At 35.2% G+C, this 22,641-nt stretch overlaps 1 long non-coding RNA gene across 1 annotated transcript in view; it reads left to right on the forward strand.

The window, feature by feature from the left end:
* The window catches only part of LOC145525367 (uncharacterized), a 93,773-nt gene that overhangs the window by 36,616 nt on the left and 34,516 nt on the right, over positions 1 to 22,641 (forward strand). Inside the window, exons 5-7 of the long non-coding RNA XR_014068142.1 lie at positions 10,931 to 10,981; positions 13,527 to 13,597; positions 19,212 to 19,248. This is a non-coding gene — a long non-coding RNA (uncharacterized LOC145525367). The remainder of the gene's footprint in view (positions 1 to 10,930; positions 10,982 to 13,526; positions 13,598 to 19,211; positions 19,249 to 22,641) is intronic.

Below are 22,641 nucleotides of genomic sequence, written 5' to 3' on the forward strand. Positions count from 1 at the left end.
GTTGAAGCCTAGCTTGCAGAATATTGAGCATTACTTAGCCAGCATGTGAAATGAGTGCAGCTGTGGAGGCCTAAGGACAGATTGCAAAAAGCTCTATAGTAAAGAATCACAACAAACTGTGGAAAATTCTTAGAGATGGGAATACCAGACCACCTGACCTGCCTCCTGAGAAATCTGTATGCAGGTCAAAACCAACAGTTAGAACTGGACATGGAACAACAGACTCGTTCCAAATAGGGAAAGGAGTATTTCAAGAATGTATATTATCACCCTGCTTATTTAACTTATATGCAGAGTGCATCATGAGAAATGCTGGACTGGATAAAGCACAAGCTGGAATCAAGATTGCTGGGAGAAATACCAATAACCTCAGATATGCAGATGACACCACCCTTATGGCAGAAAGCAAAGAAGAACTAAAAAGCCTCTTGATGAAAATGAAAGAGGAGCAGGAAAAAGTTGGCTTAAAACACAACATTCAGAAAACTAAGATCATGGCATCTGGTCCCATCACTTCATGGCAAATAGATGGGGAAACAGTGACAGACTTTATTTTTTGGGACCCCAGAATCACTGCAGATGGTGACTGCAGCCATGAAATTAAAAGACACTTGCTCCTTGGAAGAAAAATTATGACCAACCTAGACAGCTTACTAAAAAGCAGAGACATTAGTTTGCCAACAAAGGACCATCTAGTCAAAGCTATGGTTTTTCCAATAGTTATGTATAGATGTTGGACTATAAAGAAAGCTGAGCCCTGAAGAATTGATGCTTTTGAACTGTGGTGTTGGAGAAGACTCTTGAGAGTCCCTTGGACAGGAAGGAGATACAACATGTCAATACTAGAGGAAATCAGTCCTGAATATTCATTGGAAAGACTGATGCTGAAGCTGAAACCCCAATACTTTGGCAACCTGATGTGAAGAGGTGACTCATTTGAAAAGACCCTGATGCTGGAAAAGATTGAAGGCAGGAGGAGAAGGGGACGGCAGAGGATGAGATGGTTGGATGGCATCATCGACTCAATGGACATGAGTATGAGTAAACTCCAGGAGTTGGTGATGGACAGGGAAGCCTGGCATGCTGCAGTCCATGGGGTTGCAAAGAGTCAGACACCACTGAGCAACTGAACTGAACTATAGTAAAGAAGTCTTGGGGATACAGTGGGAGTGATATTTTTATTGCAATTTGGACAGATTCTAGAGACTTCTGGGAAATTACATTCAAGGTGGTCTGATTTGTAACAGCCTATATGGGCTTAGGTCTTCCCTGGTGGCTCGGCAGTAATGAATCTGCATGCCAGTGCAGGAGACTCAGGTTTGATCCCTGGGCCAGGAACATCCTCTGGAGAAGGAAATGGCAACCCACTCCATTCTTTTTGCCTGGAGAATTCCATGGATAGAGGAGCCTGGTGGGTTACAGTCCATGGGGTCACAAAGAATAGGAAACAACTCAGTGACCATACAACACCAACATATGGGCTTAAGTAAAATTTATAAATGAGGAATATGTTTCCAAGATCCAAAAGACTTAAATATGTTGGATTTGTTTTCACATTGTGGATGCTGAGAGGGTAAATAGCTGTTTCTTGACAATGTCAAGGTCTTCCCTGGAGGCTCAGATGGTAAAGATTCTGCTTGCAAGGTGAGAGACCTGGGTTCAATCCCTGGATTGGGAAGATCCCCTGGAGAAGGAAATGGCAACCCACTCTAGTACTCTTGCCTGGAGAATTCCGTGGACAGAGGAGTCTGCCGGGCTGCAGTCCACGGGGTCACAAAGAGTCAGACGCAACTGAGCGACTTTCACTTTTTCACTTTTTGTCAGTGTCAGAGATAGAGTGGCTCTTGGCAAATCAAAAAACTAAGGTGGTGAGGCTTCTACCATGTGTTGGGCAGCAATCCATCTCTTTATGTGAGCTCCTTTGTTACCGTTTATATGTCCTAATAAGTGTATCAAATCTCCTTGGAGGAGGATACCAGCAATGACATATTTTACTTGTATTCTGGATAAAGGAGGATGTGGTTAAGAAACGGCCTGCTAGGCAGTTGTGAAGACTGTTAAGGCTGGTGAGATACCATATGGTGTCAGAGTCTTTATTACAAGATCCATTTACTCTTCCTACTTTAAATATCATGGCCTCTGTTATTCTCTCTATGTATATTGAGCAAGATAATAGATGTAATTTTTGCTTTAGTGATCAAATACAATTTAAGAACCTCCTGAAAAGTTTTTATCCATATTTTCACCCACTTTGTTTCTTTTCACTATTTTCTAAAGTTCCAATCATTTTTCTATCATTGTCTTATTTTTATTGGAGAGCTTCAGTCAGCTTTTATCAGTAGGTCTGTGAGTGGTGAATTTTTAAATTTTCCTTGACCTGGACGTATCCTTATTTCCCCTTTAATCCTAAAGGATACTTTAACTGAATATGGAAATCACAGTGTAAAATTATTGTCTTTGGGGATTTGCAACATGTTTTTGTGCACCTTTCCAGCCTCAGTATTTTTTAATGAGAGATCCATTTTCCTCCACTTTGTTCTGCTATTAGTAACACACTCATGTTTTCCCTTGGCTGCTTTCAAGAGTTTAATTATTTCTTTTTGTTTGTTTGTTCTAATATTTATTTCTTTTTAATTGATGCTTGCTTTACAATAATGGTTTGATTTCTGTCATACATCAACATGAATTAACCATATGTGTAAGAGTTTAGGCTTCCCTGGTAGCTCAGTTGGTAAAGAATCTGCCTGCAGTGCAGGAGACCAGGGTTCAATTTCTGGGTCAGGAAGATGCCCTGGAGAAGGAAATGGCAAACCACTCCAGTATCCCTGCCATTTCCTTAGTTTTCAGAAATTTAACTCTGATATATGTTTTGGTGTGAACATTTTGGTGATTATTCTATTTGTGGTTCACTTAACTTTTGGAATATATAAGTTTACATCTTTCACCAAGTTTGGGAAATTTTCAACTATTTTTTTTTCTTTTTTCAACTTTTAAGGCTTAAATGCTTTCTCTTTACTTTCTGGGACTTCAAAGATACAGATGTTAGATATTGTTCTTATGCCCTAGTCCCCAGAGAGCCTGCTTTTTTTTTTTTTTTAAGACTTTATTTTCAAGTTAAATAAATTTTATTGCTCTGTCCTCACCCTCACTGATTCTATATCACTGACACTCGGCTATTGATCTCTTCCAATATAAGTTTTTAATTTAGTTATTTTTCAGTTCTGCATTTCCCTTTGGCTTATTTTTATAAATTCTATTTCTCTGTTGATATTTTCTTTTGTTTCAATTGTCTCAAATAAATGCATAATTACTTGTTGACCTCTTTTAAGATTTCTGCTCTAAAATCTTTGTCAGATAATTCTACTAATTCTTAGCTATTGGTTGACTGACTTTCATCATTTAATTTGTGATTTTCTTGGTTCTTGGTATGATAAAGTATTTTTAATTGTATAATGTATAATTTGAATATTATGTTGGGAGATAATTTGTCCTATTTAAATATGTATTTCAGCAGGCAGTTTTCTTTTTCAGGTTCAGCATATTCATTTTGGTGCCCTCTCAGGCTCTACTGAAGTAACCACTGGGGATATATCAGAACAATATTTATTTGCTATATTATACAGATAATGGAACAACTAAATATTGTGCTCTATTGTTGACTATACTTTCAATGAGCCTATAAGTTTTAAGAATCTAGAAGCACTTTTCACATAAGAGTAAAAAATATTAAAGAAAGAAAACAAATATACTTTAAATTTATCTAAAAACCCTTAATGAATTACCATGAAATAATTATATTTCAGTTCCAACTCTGAAGATTCAAACCATATTTTGTCTTCTTTCATAAGAAAATTATGTCTTCTATAGCAATATAATTACTAAAAGTAGATTAAAATGAAATACTCGATAATATATAGTTTCTAAGGATTGAAAACAAATACCATGTTAATATGCAAGTGAAAGAAATGGAAGTTTATCCTGTCTGAATTGCTAATAACTGATTAGTTAGGACAATTTCCAAATTTTGAAGTAATGACAGAAAATCAGAAAAGTCTGTTAATTTCAGGCAAATCTATTATATGTAAATAACTTTATTGATTTTAAATTATATATGTTGAAGAAAATAAAAATGAGTAAATTTTCAAATTTATATTATTTTAAAATATGGTGACTGAATGAAATTTATCATGTATTAATATTTTTTATGAATAAGACTATCTCACTAGACATGAATAAGCAAGCATCAATTATGCATATCTAAGCAAGAATGAAGTTGTTCTCAAAGAAAACCGTAATTACAGAAGTCTCAAACACTAAAAGATATGACAATCTTAATAATTTTCTCTCCAAGTTGGATTTTCATTTTGTTATCTAATTCATTAACCAGAAATATGTTTGAGCATATTTTATTGCTACCAAATGTAATATTATACTTCATTTTCTAAATTGGACTGAATGTACATATTCTATAGATTGACTATGAAAAAATATTAATTAGAAAAAATTATGTTTAAAATATCCAACCAGGAAATTTATGCACAATTGAATATGAGGCTTGTAGACCATTAAAATAAAGGTGAAATGTATAAAGCATAAGTGGAAGTATTTAAAATATTGCAGGTCAGTAATTAGACTTGTACATTTGAGTTTTATCACTTCCTGTTTTATAAACTAAAAATGAGGTTTCATAAATTTTAATGTATTTGAATATTTGGTTGATTTGGAAGTATATTGCATAACTTCTTTTATTTATTTAAATTTTTTTATTTCCTTTAAATTAAAAAAAAATACGCTACTTAAACCATGCCCAAAAGAACTAAAGAATACCCTTGGAACATAAAATGTCTGTCCTTCTGACTCTCTCCAAATTTATATTGAAACTTTACTTTCCCCTTGAAACCAGGAACGTGTACTGATCCATGGAACTGTAAGGTTTGAATCATTATTTCTTCCCCTTCTCATGTTCTGTTTTGAAGTTGGGATCTATCATAAATAGTAGTATTATCATCTGGATCTGATTAAATGTAATGGATACCCAGTTTGGGAAAATAACCCACTTTTGTTGCCTATTAGTAAATAATATTGATTCTTCTTTACACAAATCACTAAAATTCTGTAACACCCAGTAAAACAATGGTCTTTAAAAGCTTGTCCAGCCTTGTGTATAAAGTTTTATTTTCATAGTTGAATTCAGTCTGATTATTTTCATTGTTTTTTTTTTTTTTTACCATAATAGCAATGAGATTACCTACTGACACAAAATATTTTAAACATCCATAATTAAAACCTAGAGGGAAAAAAGACAATAAAACTTCAAAACTAGTTTAAAGCTTTGCAGTAATATTTTACTGCCAAAGAAAGCAGATAAGACTTTCATACTGTGCTGAAAACTGCAGGTAATTAATTCCCATGGCAGAGAAGTGAAGGAAAAGCACATTCCATATTCTCAGGGCAAAGTGTAAAAGGAATTTGTAGCAGAGCCTATTGGGTTTCAGCATTAGACTGCAAGGGATACTTAGAGTAGACTAGGATGGGAGGAAACTGTGAGAGTACAAATAATATAAGAGAAATGCTTCTGGCAGCAAATCATCCACAACAAGAGAAAAAGCTCAAGTGATACAACGGAAGGACTTATTAGGTGTCCAAGTTTTTCACTCATTTCACTCTTAGCCAAATCATTGCTTTCCTTTCCCTGCCATGCTTTCCTGACTCAACCACAATTAACCACAGATTTTCAGAGTATCCTTGGCTTTTGCCTTCTATCTTCTGACTTTTAAAAACTAGATGTTTCTTCCCTTTAGGATTTGTATTTCTGATTTGCCTCATCCATTTCAGTCATTCATTTCAAGAAGGTAATCTGTAGTTTGTCACTAATTCAAGGAAATATGTGAGATCTCACAAATTCGGGAAGTTATAGAAAGAAGGTGGGGATGGGGTGAGTAGAAGACGAAGGCCTGCACACAATTAATGAGGAAAACTTGTAATTTTCCTGGATTTTGCCAAAACTTGACTGTTTCAAACTGCCTGCAGTGTGTTTGAAATATCAACAGGGAATATAGTAAACAATCCACCAGGGGAGCCAAGGCAGATCACAACATTATATGCATGGCATTTGTATAATACTGACTTTCTTTAAATTTTTCATAAGCATTCAGTTGGGCAGTGTTTGATATTAACATTATGACTATGTGTAGAACAACAAAAAATATTTTACCAGTGACTATATTGTAAGTCATAGACCCAAAACACACCTTGATGAAAGCATTGTCTCATATTTTTAAAGAGTTAATGAGAGCAGAGTTTGGATGAAAAAAAAAAAAAAATATGTGATCCTTCTTGAGGGTAAAATGCACTGTCAGGGGAGTTTGTAATTTCCTCAGTTCTGTCTCTTTGTTACAAAAATTTGAAGCAACGGACCAGTGTTACAGCCCTCAGACGGACCAGTGTTATAGCTCCGTGTTACAGCTCAGTTTTATTTAGAAAGTAAAGGAAAATACATCCTGGAGGAGTGAGGTCAGGCTGACCCAAAAGACATGAAGAGAAGAGAGGCCCCCAACCCAATTTTGGCTCCTCTTTTTATGTTTTTTTTCTCCTCCCCCTGGGCTTGCCCTATGTAAATTGGACTAGCCAGGAGTGCTGATTTTTTTTACCTGAGATCCTCACTCTGGTCCTCAGACCTTCCTTTGTTCTATTTTCTTGGGCTTTTCCCTTCTTTGTCTTTTAGCCACTGCCATTTTGGACTCCTTTTTCCTATTGTAACTACCTAACAGCACAAAATAGCTTAAAGAAATCAATGCAAACATCTCTGAGAATGATAACCTCAGAAAAGATCTAGACAATATCCCATAGTTATTCCTCTTTTCCACCCACACTTGATAAAATTTTAAGTATTGCTGAATTTTAAAGCCTATGCCAAGTATGCAGGTCCAGCAATTGCAGGTGCCTTGTGCTAGTAAAGTAATGCTCAAAATTCTCCAAGCCAGGCTTCAACAATAGGTGAGGCGTGAACTTCAAGATGTGCAAGCTGATTTTAGAAGAGGCAGAAGAATTAGAGATCAAATTGCCAACATCCGTTGGATCATCAAAAAAGCAAGAGAGTTCCAGAAAAACATCTATTTCTTCTTTGTTAACTATGCTAAAGCCTTTGACTGTGTAGATCACAATAAACTGTGGAAAACTCTTCAACAGATGAGAATACCAGACCAGCTGACCTGACTCTTGAGAAATCTGTATGCAGGTCAGGAAGCAACAGTTAGAACTGGTCATGGAACAACCGACTGGTTCCAAATAGGAAAAGGAGTACATCAAGGCTGTATATTGTCACCCTGCTTATTTAACTTATATGCAGAATATGTCATGAGAAACGCTGGGCTGGATGAAGCACAAGCTGGGATCAAGATTGCTGGGAGAAGTATCAGTAACCTCAGATATGCAGATGACACCACCCTTATGGCAGAAAGTGAAGAACTAAAGAGCCTCTTGATGAAAGTGAAAGAGGAGAGTGAAAAAGTTGGCTTAAAGCTCAACATACAGAAAACTAAGATCATGGCATCCGGTCCCATCACTTCATGGCAAATAGTTGGGGAAACAGTGGGAACAGTGGCAGACTTTATCTTTTTGGGCCTCCAAAATCACTGCAGATGATGACTGCAGCCATGAAATTAAAAGATGCTTGCTCCTTGGAAGAAAAGCTAAGACCAACCTAGATAGCATATTAAAAAGTAGAGACATTACTTTGCCAACAAAGGTCCATCTAGTCAAAGCTATGGTTTTTCCCAGTGGTCATGTATGGATGTGAGAATTGGACTATAAAGAAAGCTGAGCACCAAAGAATTGATGCTTTTGAACTGTGGTGTTGGAGAAGACTCTTGAGAGTCCCTTTCACTGCAAGGAGATCCAATCAGTCCATCCTAAAGAAGATCTGTCCTGAGTATTCATTGGAAGGACTGATGTTGAAGCTGAAACTCCAATACTTTGGCCACCTGATGCGAAGTGGTGACTCATTGGAAAAGACCCTGATGCTGGGAAAGATTGAAGGCAGGAGGAGAAGGGGACAACAGAGGATGAGATGGTTGGATGGCATCATTGACTCAATGGAAATGAGTTTGAGTAAACTCTGGGAGTTGGTGATGGACAGCGAGGCCCGGCATGCTGCAGTCCATGGGTTGCAAAGAGTCGGACACAACTGAGCGACTGAACTGAACTGTATTGTAAACATATTAAATGCCATTGAATTTACTGAAAGATCCTGACCATGTGTGCCAATGGAGTGTTCTACCATGTCAAATCATTTGGACAGCTGAAGAGAGAAAGACAGACACTTTACTTTTCCAGGCAGTATTTTTGAAGGGGTGTTCTACAAACCATCAGAGTTCTAAGGATACACAAACCTATTAGAAGTGGTAAGTGAGGGGGAGCTGAGGGCCAAGTAAGCAATGTTTTGAGTTCCCCAAATGTGCTTTAATCAGAGCAGGTTTGCTTTTATCTGCTTTACATTCTGAAAACCTTCTCCCACTTAAACTGTCACTGCATTACATAGGCTGTTCTGGTATAAGTTAAAAGATCCAGACCGTAAATGCACATATATAAAAAGAATAAATTTTATGTGTCCTAATTGTTTTACTGCTAAAAACTATTAGAGAACATACAAAGAATTTGCTTTTGTGGTCTTAGTGTGCTTGCTTGACAGACTGCCAGGTAAACAATCATAATTAACAAAGGTTTTCCACTCCATTGTGTTAATTTCAATTTGTCCTTATCATTCAATACAGAACTCTTAAAAACAGCAGTGATTTCTTAAACATGAGAAGGACATTCATGAGTTTAAGTTTTTCTAATTCAATCTGTATTGATCCCCACAGCATAAATAAATATCAGTCTGTAACAATTTCCTCAATGTGAAAGTAATATCTGTGATAAAATCTTGAGAGCAAAGAAGCACCTCTAGTTGACTCTCACAGAGTTTTTGAAATCCTAGAAATAAAATGTCTAATTAAATTTGTGAATAGTAAGTTTTCACTGAAAAAGCTGACTCTTCATTACCCACCCCCATTCTCCTTATTTAGCTTAGATTCCTTTACTTTATTGGCTTGGCCATTAAAATATAACCAGAAAAAAAGTTTCTTGCTTTCCAAAAGTATTTTAGAATGTTGGGCTCACTTTTGATTTCATGTCAATTTAGGATAATCACATAAGTTGTTGACAAATAAACATTCAAGAAATTTTTATGAAGGATAATCTTGGCAAACCACAACAGCCTTTAAACTTTGCTTTAAATTAAATTCTAGCAGTTTATTATGTCACTTTGTGCCAGGATAAGGCTATAAACTGCTCTCATATTCAAAAGAATGTTTCCATTTAAAATTTACATTTACAAGTCTAATAAGATATTGGAGCTCATTCTAGTCACAGAAAATCTATTGAGTTGTATAACTTTATTATAAACCCAACTCACATTGTTTCTTGAATCAACTGAAGTTAGTTAATAGCTTTTGATGATGGAATTTTGTAGGTAAATTAGAGATAATGACTGAATGTTTGAATTACTAAGTCGATTACTATAGATAGGTAAGTTCTTATTATCAAGAGAGTTTGTCCAATGATTCAATTTTAAACCAACTTTGAATTTCATAATACTTTTTGATCAGTTTAAGTAGATTATTTGGAATATTCTGTCATGTCCTGTTTAATTTTAGAATATAATTTATAGAAGGTATTTAGAGAACTATATGAAGTACATTAAATGCATATGGCATTTGGTCTCATCCACAAAGATTCCTCATCAACTATGAGAAATATTATGGTCAATAAGTTTATTACATTTTATAGGTAGAGGGAAATAAATCATATGCCAGTTTTTTTGAGAATATTAATTGCAATCTTTAGAATTCTTGCAGTTTCAAAATTCAAAATTATGGGACATAATTGACAACTTTAAAAAGTTAAATGCTTGCAAATTGTTTTGGCAACTGAATTACTTCATGAATATTATCTAATCTGACAAATTCATACCCTGCATTTTATGCTTAAGTTATTTAAATTTTGAGCAGTATGGGTATTTTGAGCACTGTGGATGATATATAATTCTCTTAGAAGATGTATTCAGTTCCATAGATAATCATATGTTGGAAGTAAAAAGAGAAAAATATGATAACTAAACTAAATTGGCTTCAGTGGGAAAACTTAAACTGATTTCTGTGAGAACCATAATGACTTGCATTTTATTTATGGCAAGTTGTATATGTATTCTCTAAAAAAAGGTCTGAATTGAGAGTTAGAATTTGAACTACTCCAGGCGACCACAGCATATCTATTAAAGTCTTCACAGTAGTTATTTATTGGGTCACCTAAGGAGTGGCAAGTGTTTACAAACCATTTATAATCTTCCACTGTACCTTAAAAAAGAAAAATAACAGAAAGTGCTACCAAGTGGTTTGATATGTTTTTATGAACACAAAGAACACATACACACACACAGGCAAACACATAAGTATACACATTGGGGAAGATTTCCCAAGATTGAGGAATAGCACAGATATGCTATTGAAACAAAAATGTCTGGTCTATTTCATGGTGAGTAAACTACCATGGATGTTTTTAAGTGAAATGGAAGATATAAAAAATGTGTAAATCTAGCATGTATCATAATTATGTATGGTGATGGATGTTTACTAGACTTATTGTGATCATTTTGCAATATATACAAATATCAAATCATTATGTTGCATAGCTGAAAATAAGATAATCATATGTCACTTTCATCTCAATAAATAGATTAAAAAAGAGAAAAAAAACTGGTGCATATACAATTTATGGAGATGTAGACTGATAATATGCTGCTTGTTAGCTCTGTATATATACAAATGTAATAAAAATTATTATTAACATATAAGTAAATTTAAGAAAACAACTGTTTTCTCTGTTTTGACAGATGAGAAACCTGATACTTATACACAGTATCTAACTTGCTCATGATATACAGGTATGTATAAATGGTAAACTCATGATCTGAACCCAAATTTAATTTCAGTGTAATATCTCTAGTACATTATAGCTTGGTTGTGTGGGTTACATAAGGTAACATTCATAAAATGCCAAATATAGTGCCTGAAATACAGTAGCTGTTAAATACCATCTATAGTTATTAAACTTTATTAGTGCCTACCCTTTGGAAGATTCTGGGCAGTTAAATCATTTTGCATATTTCTTATTCTCCATTTAAACTCCTTATAAACTGATTATAATCCTATAGATAGTTACGGATATAAGAAAGAGTGTAATAAGCTGTGTCTCTGTTGCATGTATTTATAATACTGTTGCTGATAGTGATGATAGTTGCAGTAGAGCTTGATATTCAGCTTCCCACTTACAGCCTCAACAGACAGGGATTTACTTATGGTAATAATTGCAAATTCCATTATAAAATAATTATATTTTCATGAATTTTAATTCTTCCAGACTTCTTGTCTGAGTCTACCAAATATTTTCAGTGTTCAAGTTGTGGTTGGAATGAAGGAAGTTCTAGGGAGATCAAATCCTTGCTAGGCATATTATAAACCTCATCCTAACTTTAAAACTCTCTTTTATTCAAAATTTCTTCCAAAAGTCTTATTTTGTCACAAATATGTGCAAAATCACTGAAGATACAGTAGTGTGCAGAGAATCCACTGTATCTTGCCAGCACATCAGTTGGAGCCTTTACTGAATTCAGACAATACAAACTTCAATACAATGTGTGATAATTGCTTTGATAAGGAAAAAAAAACAGACTGCTGTGAGATGAAATACAAGGAAACTTTTGCCCAGTCTAAAAGAGTAAGAGAAATTTCCCCAGAGAGAATGAGGTTAAGGCTGAAAACTTCTACAAATCATAAACTGTGATCGCTTTTCAGCTTTTTTCAATTGCAGTGAAAATCTTTTCTACCTACCAAGTCATACTTGATATAGATGTTATTTTATTCTAACATTTGGACCTTTGTCCCCAAACCAAATAAAACAAGCAAATATTATGAAAAGAGTGAATATAGTATCTCCCCCAAAATATATTTTATTAATAAATGTTTATATATTCAACTGCTCTTATGCCTACCAAAGAAGCAGAGAACTAGGCAATTTGACTTGCCTGGCTTGTGTATAAGAGTGTGTGTGTGTATGTGTGTGTCCCAAAGAGGCATTATATCTGATGACATAATTATCATTTAACATTTCATAGGATGAGACTACACTACAAACATTGTAATTTGTGATACTCTGAATCTAAGCAGATAGAGTAAAATTTAAGAAAATGAAAAACAAGTAACAAAATAACTTAGCAACAGAGGAATGTGAATTATATAAGATTTATCGTGATTCTTTCACACTATATAAAAATATTAAATCATTATGTTCTATACTTGAAACTAATATTAATGTTATATGTCAATTATATCTTAATTTAAACATTTATTTTTTTAAATGTCATATTCTGTCTTCAAAGGAAAATGAAATATATAGGCAGCTCTGTATTCCTGTATAAGTGTTTGTGTTCATCTTAGTTATAAATACAGAAAGGTGACTATGAGTATTGTTTTGCTAAGTGGCCTATTTATACCATGGACAACGTAAGAAAACATATGGTAGTCCTGACAGAAAAGCAAATTGAGCAGCATTTTGATAACTGAAAAGTTACATCAATTCTTACATGGGGGAAACAAAAGAAAGCAAGCTTTTCCTTCATAATACCAATAATTGAACCTCACAGGCAAATTTTCTGCCAAAGAATGAAAATAAATTCTAAACTTCAGATAATGATGTAATGAAATAAGCATAAAGTGAGAATAATAGTGTCCTCATTGTTCTATAAAAATAAAAAACTAAACCAAATTTCTAACATTAGCTCATATTTTTAGATTGCTAACATGTGGGGGGTTCTTATCTATATGATTTAGATGTTGGTAATCCCAAAACAATAATCTCCATTCTATCATTGATTATATTCATTTTACAGATGAGGAAATTAAGGCAAATTGAGTAAGGCAATTTTAATATACAGTTGATCCTTGAACAACATGGGCTTGAACTGCACAGATCCACTTATATGTGGAATCTTCAGCAGTAACTAGTGAAGTACTCCACAATCCATGGTTGGTTGGATCCTCAGCTGAAGAGCTGTGGACAGAGAACTATGTGTAGGAGGGCCGACTCTCAGTTATATCGGTTTTTTTAACTGTACCAAGGGTTGATGCCCCTAACTCCTGGAGGTGTTCAAGTGTCAACTGTTATCCACATACTCTTTGGTAGTCCTTCCTTCAACAGGTGAATACTCCTTTCTGTATTTATGGCTAAGATGAACAGAAACACTTATACCAGAATACAGAGCTGTCTATATACTTGCTTTTATTTTCCTTTGAAGCCCAGTGCTATTCTGTTGAGTGTGAGCTGGACTCAGTGCCTGCCTTATTGTGAATAGAATGTTGTTAAAATGCAGTGTGTGACTTATAAAACTCTTTCATACAAGACACATTTGCTTCCCCTTTGATCTCTGTCAGATCACTTGCTCTAAGGGAAGTCAGCTACCATGGTATGAGATCCCAAGAAGTCCTGAGAAAAGGCCCACATGGTGAGTAACTCAGGCCTCTAACCAGCAGATAGCCAAGAACTGAGGCCTTCTATAGACCACTGTGAGTGTAAACTTGGAAAAGAATTCTCTGGCCACGGTCAAGCCTTCAGATAGTGCAACCCTGACTAACACCTTGACTGCAATAATGACGAAATTCTCAACTCAACCCACAGAAAATGTGAGATAATAAATGCTTATTATTTTAAGCCATTAAATTTGGGTGTCATTGGTAGAAATGGAGAGTTAGTTGACTTATTTAAGTGGAATACTTCAAAGTTAAATTCACAAATATTTCTTCAGAGCTGAAGCTCTATGTAGAGAGTGATGATAATGATGGCAGTCATTGATGACATTCTGTCATGTACCAATAATTTTCCTCAGACTTACAATAGCACCAATCAGTTGATGATATTTTATTTTACTCAGGCTCACATGGGTCATATTCCATGTTCAAAGTTACTGTGCTACCAAGGTAGAGAAAACAAAAAATGCTAAGGATTAATTTAAGGCTATAAAATTAATTAAATTAGGAAAATAAAATGAGATTTGATACTGAAACTTTAATACTATTTTATATTCACTCTATCTACCTACAGGAAAATTGAAAATTAGGTAACGTAATACTTGAAATGTTTTTATAACATAATTTTTAAAATACACCTTAGGATTGAAGATGTTACTACTACTACTTGCTAATAATAATAATACTTAATATATTTAAGAAATGAATAGGTACGTACCTAAATGAGGAAGGTGAAATGTCATCTTTTTTGATGCAGTCTTATCAAAAATGAGCAAAGGTTTTCTGTAACATTTTAGATAGTAAATATTTTATGTTTTGAGGGCAACATGAATTCAGTTATAACTGTACAATATAGCCATTGTAGTATAAAACCAACCATAAATATACATAAGTAAATGGTATGGTTTTGTTCTATTAAAATTTTATTTATAAAAGCAGATAGTGAGCTGCCTTTAGTCTGTGAGTAATAGGTGGCTGATCCATTCTCAGATACGAAATATGTGATATAACAGAAGTAACAAATATCTCTGATGTATTTTAGTTTATAGGTATTTTAGCCTACATTATTCCCATTCCCAATATTAGACAAGGCTGTTGAAAAGTGGAGCATATAGAGAGAGTACCAAAATTAGCAAACAGGATTTAGTTACACTCCCTCATCACAAATAAAAATGGACAAGACCAAAACAGTTTTTTAGGGGGCAAATGAGAACAAATCAGGATAGGGCTCAAGACATCCCAGAGAAGATTATCATGAAGCAGTAAGTGTGATCACAGTGCTGGATGTATAGTGGGAAGATTTTTATCAGCTTTGTCTTGGATCATTTGGGCTACTATATTAGAATACTGTTTGCACTGTGATGTGTAAACAAGGTAATTTTTTTTTTTCCCCCTCAACAGATCTAGATGCTGAGAAAACTGAGATCAAGGCACCAGCAAATTCTGTGTCTGGCAAGAACTTTCTTCCTGGCTTATAGATGCCTTTCTTCTCTTTGAAGAAGGAGCAAGGGGACTGCCTTGGGCCTCTTCTAAGAGGGCACTAATTCTATTCATGAGGGCTCCACCTTAATGATCTAATTACCTCCCCAAAGCCCCATATTGTATTACTGCCACAATGGGGATAAAGATTCAACATATGAGTTTTGAAAAGACTCAGATATTCAGCCTATAGCATTCTAGCCCTTCCCCCACACACACCAGATCCATGCCCTTCTCAAATGCAAACTATGTTCATTCCATCCCAACATTCCCCAAATTCTTAACTTGCTCCAGCATCAATTTTAAAAGCCCAATGTGCACAGTTCAGTTCAGTGGCTTAGTCACGTCTGACTCTTTGTGACCCCATGGACTCCAGCACGCCAGACCTCCCTGTCCATCACCAACTCCCAGAGTTTACTCAAACTCATGACCATTGAGTCGGTGATGTCATTCAACCATCTCATCCCCTCTTGTCCCCTTCTCCCACTTTCAATCTTTCCCAGCATCAGGGTCTTTTCCAATGAGTCACCTCTCCACATCAGGTGGCCAAAGTATTGGAGTTTCAGCTTCAGTATCAGTCCTTCCAATGAATAGTCAGGACTGATTTCCTTTAGGATAGACTGTTTGGATATACTTGCAGTCCAAGGGACTCTCAAGAGTCTTCTCCAACACCACAGTTCAAAAGCATCAATTCTTCGGCACTCAGCTTACAAAGTCTCATCTAAATGTCATCTAAATCATGTATGCATAAGATCTGAGGTACGATTTATCCTGAGGCAAAATCCTCTCCAGCTGTGAACCTGTAAAACCAAACAACTTATATGCTTTCTAAAATTCAGTGGTAGGACTGCCACAGGATAGATATTGCCATTCCATTCTCGAAAGGGAGAAATAAGAAGGGAGAAAAGAGTGACTGGTCCAAAGTAACTTCAAAACCTAATTGGGCAAATTCCAGTAGGCCTCTAACATTTGGTAATAATCCTCTTTGGCTTGATGCTCTGTCTTCTGTACCCACTGGGTTGTCAAAGTCTCCCTATAATTTGGAGGGTTGCTGCCCACACTGTGACTCTTTGCCACGGTCCCTCTCATGTCATGGCTCCACTGCACTGGCTGTAAATTGTGCTGCAGCAGTCTGATGGGGTCACAGGCATGAGAGACCTAGGCAGGACATCCTGGCCCACCGGTACTAGAGAGGTGGCCTCATTCATTGGAGTAGTTTTTTCCCCTGGGAATGTGGTGGGAGTGGTGGCCCTGATGACCTCTGAGTCGCTTTCAGGTGGTCATTCTTGTCTTGAAGAACAGTTCCTATCTCCTGACAAGATGGCTATTAAGATCCATGGTTTATATCCACACTAATCTCCTTATCAAAAAGTCACTTGGCCACACCCTGAGTATTCTCTTCTGAACACCCTTTCTCAATTTATTGCCGTATGGATGAGCTAAGAATTTTCCAAAACTGTAAGTTTTGCTTTCTTTTAGCTCAGTAATTCCATCTTCAAATCATTCCTCCTGTCTAGCATTTTATAATAAGCAGTTAGGAGGAACCAAGCAACAGCTTTAACACTTTGCTTAGAGTGCTCCTCAGGTAAGTATCCAATTTCATTGCTTACAAGGTCTAACTTCTACAAAACGCTAGTACATGAACAAAAATCAGTCAACTTTTTTCCTATTTTATAACAGAGACCAGCTTTTCTCCAGTTTCTGATAACATGTTTCTGATTTCCTTCTGAGGCCTCAGCAGAAAGATCCTTACCATCTGTATTTCTATCAACATTTTGTTCATGATGACTTAGGTATTCTCTAAGATGAGGCTTTCTCTCTAGCTTTCCTCTTTTCTTTCTCATCTCTCTCCAGAATCATCCTTATTTCTAGCTTACATTTCACAACTCTTCCAGCCTCTACCTGTTACCCAGTTCCAAGGCCACTTCGACATTTGTGGTATCTGTTGCATCAGCACCCCACTTTGCATTACCAATTATTGTCTTAGTCTGTTCAAGGTGCTATAACAAAATATCATCAACTGTGTGTGGGTGACTCATAAATAGAAGATATTTCTCACAATGCTGAAGGCTGTGAAGACCAGCATCAAGGTGGCAGCAGATTCAGTGTTAATAAGTACCAGCTTCTTGGTTCATAGGCAACTGTCTTCTGTGTTCTGTTATGGATGAAGGGGTGGGGTGGGTGGGGGGACTCTGGGATCTATTTTATAAGGGCACTGATCTCATTGATGGGGATTATAGACTTATGCCCTAATTACCTCCCCAAAACTCCATTTCAAAATATGATCACATTGGGGATTATGTTTCAACATAATTTTAAGGGGGCACAAATATTCAGCCTTTAGCAGTGTTTATGCTACATTCACAAAGTGGACTATTAGGTGCTATTGAAAAGAATAAACCCCTTTTACATTATTCACAGGAGTTATGTTCTATAAAATTGGTTCTGCATAAGCAAATACAGAACCATTGCTCCTAAAGGAATTATAGTGTTAGGTTCCATTTGACTATAACATTTTTGCCAGCTGATCAAGTGATAACCTTATTCTATGTGTGTTTCTGTTCAAAGGCATATTATTTAGTATATATTTTTTATAAGTGATTAATGGTACTGAAATAATGTAAAGTCAGAGGCTCTGGGGGCCATGTGTGTTACATAGAATTGTTTAACAGATTTTTTATAAACAAGCCAATCTTATCAGCAGTGAAAATCTGCTCTTAACTCATTACATGTATAACACTTAGTAGGTATTTTTAAAAATTGCTTCCACAGCCTCCTGATGTGAGAACCAGCCTCGTTTGGATGTTTAACATTTTTCAAGCTGTATCACCTTTTGAAATGTGCAAGTCAGCCAACACTAACCAAGAAGTTTTAACATTTTCATGACCCAGCGTAAAGTGACTATAAATTTCTCTGGCTTTCAACTTCACAACAGTCTGTCAACTGCACTTTTATTATTAGTCATCATCTCATGAATCCACAAATTTGGCTTCTTTTTCATTATTTCCATAGCTTCATCCCACGTTACAGATGTTACTTAGCATTCCTGGAGTGGCCTCAGAGGCAGATATACAAATTTGCTTTTTCTTTCTCTGGATGTACCCTATTTTTAATTCATTAACGTTAAACTTAATGGTCCAAAGCAGTATAAATCAAGCCTGGATGAAGTTTATCTAACATGTATCTTCTACATAAGGACACATCACTGACTTCTTGTGCTAACAAACAATAGACAACAGTTCATCACTATGCTTGGGGGCCATTTAAACAGTGAAATCATTGACAAAAGCATACAAAAGCAAAAGATAAAAATGTGCTAAGTAGATAAGAAGAACACTTGTTTAAATAGAAGAGCTGAAATAACAAGGCAGAGTGTCACCTTGTTTGACCTCAGTTGGAATGTGCACATCAGATGGCTCAAAATTTTAACTGTTCTGCATGTCTGCAAATGATCCAATAAAACCCACAAGTACTGATGGGGATTAAAAATAAATTTTGGTGAGTAAGCAAACCCTTAAATACAGAATCCATGAATAATTAGAATCAATCATATATATGAAGAAGGAATATTATAGCATATTTTATTTGCTTGGATTCACTTATGAAATATTTTATAAGCATTTGATACCTGATAAACACCAAGTTTATACGGATTTATGAACATTCATTCTCTTAGAAAGTATACATACATGTATGTACAGTGGAATGAATATGAAATTAATTATTCTTGGTCAGTTTATAACTTAGTGTGATTACACATTTTAATGTACAGTTATATTTTGTATAGTGGTAGATGGGCACAGGAAAGAGAAAATAGAAGATTCATCTGATTAACAATGGAAAGTTGACCTTTCTCTTCAATTGTGGTATGCACCTCACTCTGACCAGCACTCTCTTGCTCCTCTTATATTCCATACTCTTCATACCAATATAGAAAATGAATAGAGAATAATAGAATTATATTAATTAAGCTTTATTTAAAGAAAGCATCTGCTTTCCTACAATTTTAATAACAAGGTAATGAATATATTAGAACTATAAAAAGTAGGAGACCAAAATGGAGAAAAGTAAGATTTTATATTTTAACTGAATTTTTTTTATTTTCTTACTTAGGATCATTATACTTGGACAAGTGGCATGCACTGACAAGGTAAGCTTTTTTTTTTTTTAATATATTTGAGCATATTCAATTTATGGTCAGTGGCATTTACTTGTTTATGGCTGCGCTGGATCTTTGTTGATGCACAGGGGCTTTCTCTAGTTGAGGCAAGCAGGGGTTACTGTTCCGTTGCCCTGTGCTGGCTTCTAATTGCAGTGCCTTCTCTCGTCACAGAGCACAGGCTTTAGAGCATGGGCTCAGTAGTTGCAGTACTCAGGTTTAGTTGCTCCACGACATGTGGGATCTTCCCAGACCAGTGATTCAACCTGTGTTCCTGCATTGGCAAGCAGGTTTCAGACCACTGGAACCACCAGGAAAGTCCTATGATGAGGTAATCTTACACGCAAGTGTTATTCTATGTTTTATTTCAACAAAAACATAGTTCATCACTTAAAAATTGCATAGTGAAGTTTGTCAACAACAGTCTGTATGCTGAAGTCATACCAATGTGTGAAGTTAAAAAGTCCTTTGAAGACAGGGACTTCATATTGGTTTCTCTTAAACCATGTTTGCAATTATACGCAATTTATTATATTTGTGTTATCTCTGTATAAAGTGTGTTGTTTAATCTAAATATATTCTCATATTTATTACTAACTAATGAAAATTACAAATGAGTATAATTTCACTGATGAGTTATATATTGACTTGAAATACCGGTGAGGAAGTTAAAGTAGTGGTCTGGAAAAAGAAGTGGAAGCATTCAGAGCACAGGAGAGGAAGAAAGAAAGAATAACAAAATCGTAGATACGTGAAATGGGAATTTATATAGATGGAGGAAATCATATTCAGCAATAAACTTGGCAACATGGGCCTAAGGGGGGAAAGGGAAGAATATTAAAAGTAAACATTCATAAAATACAATGAATACATTGCTGCTATATCTTGGCAATTGTAAATAATGCTGCAATGAACATAGGCATGCATATATCTTTTCAAATTAATGTTTTTGTTTTCTTAAGATTCTTCAGATATATACCCACGGGTGGAATAGCTGCATCATATGGTAGTTATATTTTTTAGTATTTTTCAGGGGTCTCCATACTGTTATCCATAGTTGCTGCACCAATTTACATTCACACAGTGTATGAGGGTTCTTTTTCTCCATATCTTCGCCAACATTTGTTATTTGTGTTATTTTTGCTTTTTAGATATAATTCATTAACTATATAATTCATCTAGTTAAAGTATACAATTCAATGTTTTAGTGTATTTACAGTGGGATGCAACCATGTAATTTTAGAATATTTCGGTCTCTCCAATAAAAGAAACCCTGTACTATTAGCAGTAAATCTTGCTCTCTTCCACTCTTCCACCCTCAGTCCTAGGCAAAGACCAAGCTACTTTCTATCTCTCTAGATTTTCTATCTCTCTAAATTGCGTATAATTGCAAACATGGTTTAAGAGAAACCAATATGAAGTCCCTGTCTTCAAAGGACTTTTTAACTTCACACATTGGTATGACTTCAGCATACAGACTGTTGTTGACAAACTTCACTATGCAATTTTTAAGTGATGAACTATGTTTTTGTTGAAATAAAACATCTAGATTTGTCCCTCTTCTGGACATTTACTATAAGAAGAACTGTACAATATATGGTGTCTTATGACTCATTCATAATGTTTTAAAAATTCATCATGTTGTAGCACATATCAGTACTTATTTCTGTTTATGGCTTAGTGATATTTCATTGTATGGATGTACCACATTTTATTTATCCATCTCACAGCTAATGGGCATTTGGGTTGTTTCTACATCTTGGCCCTTTATCATGAATAATGCTGCTATGAACCTTTGTTTATGAGTTTTTGTGTATCTATTATTTCTCTCGTATAGATAGATAACCAAGGAATAGAATTTCTCGTTTGTCTAGTAACTATGTTTAATATTTTGAGGAACTGCCAAACTGTTTTTACAAAGTAGCTGTATCATTTTACATTCCTCCTAGCAGTCTATGAGGGTTTTAATGTCTGCTTATTGATACTTGCTCTCATCTGTCATTTTGATTACAGCCATTGTGGTGGGTGTGAAATGGTGTCTCTGGGGTTTTGACTGACATTTCCATGATAACAAATGACACTGAGAATCTTTTCATGTGCCTCTTTGCTGTTTGTATACTTTCTTCAAAAAATGTATATTCAAGTCTTTTACTCATTTCTATATTGGGCTATTTGTCCTTTATTGCATTTTAACTCATTACTAGTCCCATATCAGATACATGGTTTGTAAATATTTTTTCCCATTTTGTGGTCTTTTTGATGATAGTCATTCTGACAGGTGTAAGGTGATATGTTATGGTTGTTTTAATTTGCATTTCTCTAATAATTAGTGATGTTGAGCATCTTTTCGTGTGCCTACAAGCCATCTGTTAGTGTTCTTTGGAAAAAAGGTCTGTTCAGTTTTTCTGTTCATTTTTAAATCAGGTTGCTTGTTTTTTGTTTCTTTTGGATATTGAGTTTGAGTTGCATGAGCTATTTATACATTTTGAATATTAACCCCTTATTGGTCATATCATTTGCAAATATCTTCTCCCATGTGGTAGGTTGTCTTTTTGTTTTGTTGATGCTTTCCTTTGCTATGCAAAGGCTTTAAAGTAGGTCCCCTCTATTTTTGCTTATCTTTTCTTTGCCTTAGGGAGCAAATCCAAAATATATTGCCACTGTTTTTATCAGAGTAGAGTATTCCACCTGTGTTTTCTTCTAAGTGTTTTATGGCTTCCAGTCTTATACTTAGGTCTTTAACCTATTTAAGCATACTTTTGTATATGGTATTAGAAAAATGTTCTCATTTTAGTCTTTAAATATAGCTGTCCAGTTTTCCCAACACCACTTACTCAAGAGTTTATCTTTTCTCCATTATATATTCTTGTCTCCTTTGTCTCCAATTGTTTATTTTCTATAGTGTTTCCTTTTTTCTATTTTATAAGCATGCTTGTTCCTATTTGTCAACCAGTTAGGCTAGTGTCTGTATGTCTGTAGATTACATAGGTATAAATAAACCATCCAGTGGTACTCTGAGATCCAAATGCAGAACACAATTTTTCACAGGTATTTTCTAAATACTACTTTTTATAGGTGGTTGAAAGTTGAGACTAGGGGAATCTCTTTTTAGTCAGGCTTGCCTAATGTTCTGTCATCCTACAATTTTGTATACTTTTTAAAAAATTGAAAAGGACAGCAGAGTGGGAGGGTTTGTCTTTCATTATCTTGCTGGAAAATGAAGAAATGGGGTGTTTTGTTCATAGGAAATTCTCCCCTGCAAACCTTTTGGAAGTTAGTGATATTTTACAGATTCTCTACCCACTCTACTTCTGCTGTGTCAGCCACTCCCCATCAAAATAAAAAAATGCCTTTGATAGATGGAATTATTCCCTTTACCATATA

This window comes from Giraffa tippelskirchi, chromosome 11 (assembly GCF_054371585.1).
Source record: "Giraffa tippelskirchi isolate mGirTip1 chromosome 11, T2T-mGirTip1v1.2.pri, whole genome shotgun sequence".
NCBI lineage: Eukaryota > Metazoa > Chordata > Mammalia > Artiodactyla > Giraffidae > Giraffa > Giraffa tippelskirchi.